At 40.9% G+C, this 811-nt stretch overlaps 1 non-coding gene across 1 annotated transcript; it reads right to left on the reverse strand.

The window, feature by feature from the left end:
- Positions 1-465: 465 nt before the first annotated feature.
- On the reverse strand, positions 466-572 carry LOC142172202 (small nucleolar RNA R71). Its single transcript, XR_012701578.1, has one exon. It is a non-coding gene; the product is annotated as a small nucleolar RNA R71 (small nucleolar RNA).
- Positions 573-811: the final 239 nt, after the last annotated feature.

Below are 811 nucleotides of genomic sequence, written 5' to 3' on the forward strand. Positions count from 1 at the left end.
CAACAAGAAAAAAAGCACGGGATGCTGAGGAAGCAACTATTATAGATGTGCAGACCATCTACGAAGAAGAGAGGAAGCAACCCTTGGTTGTTGACTAGTTCGAAAATATAGCTCCTAGGGCTGGGAGATCACTTGGTGATTATGCTAGACTGGTCTCCAATCAAGGATTATCTAGTGTTAGACCACCTCCAACTGCAGCAAACAATTTTGAGTCAGAATTGTTGTGTTTTTAGAGGGAAGCTAAAAGAAAATCGAAACACAGATCTAATAGACTTAGAGGAGATTATGACCACCTTTCAATACAATGGGGTGTCACAAGATCCATCGTACTTAAGGGCATTCACCATTTCATTTAAATATGACACTAAGGAGTAGCTTCAGAGTTTTCCTAGTGGATCGATCTGAACTTGGGAGGAGCTGACTAGAAAATTCCTAGATAAATATTTCTCCTCGGCTAAGATGGGCAAGATTAGAAGAGAAATACATAACTTCTGTCAGAAAGAGACTGAAACTGTTTTTGAAGCATGGGAGAGGTTTAAGGAGATAGTTAGAACGTGTCAACATAGCGGAATTGAACTCTGGATGCAACTCCAGGATATTTGGGAAGGATTGACACCGGCCTCGCGTAGAACATTGAGCAATGCAAAAGGAGGCCCTTTGATGAAAAAGACTCTAAAGGAGATAGTAACAAATCTTGATGAGTTATCGTAAGATGCTAATCGGTGGCCCTCTGAGAGTGCAGAAAGAAGATCAACTGGTGTTCACCAAGTTGATGCTAATACATTTGTACATGTACAACTTGATGCGATGG

Source organism: Nicotiana tabacum, chromosome 17, assembly GCF_000715075.1.
Source record: "Nicotiana tabacum cultivar K326 chromosome 17, ASM71507v2, whole genome shotgun sequence".
Lineage (NCBI taxonomy): Eukaryota > Viridiplantae > Streptophyta > Magnoliopsida > Solanales > Solanaceae > Nicotiana > Nicotiana tabacum.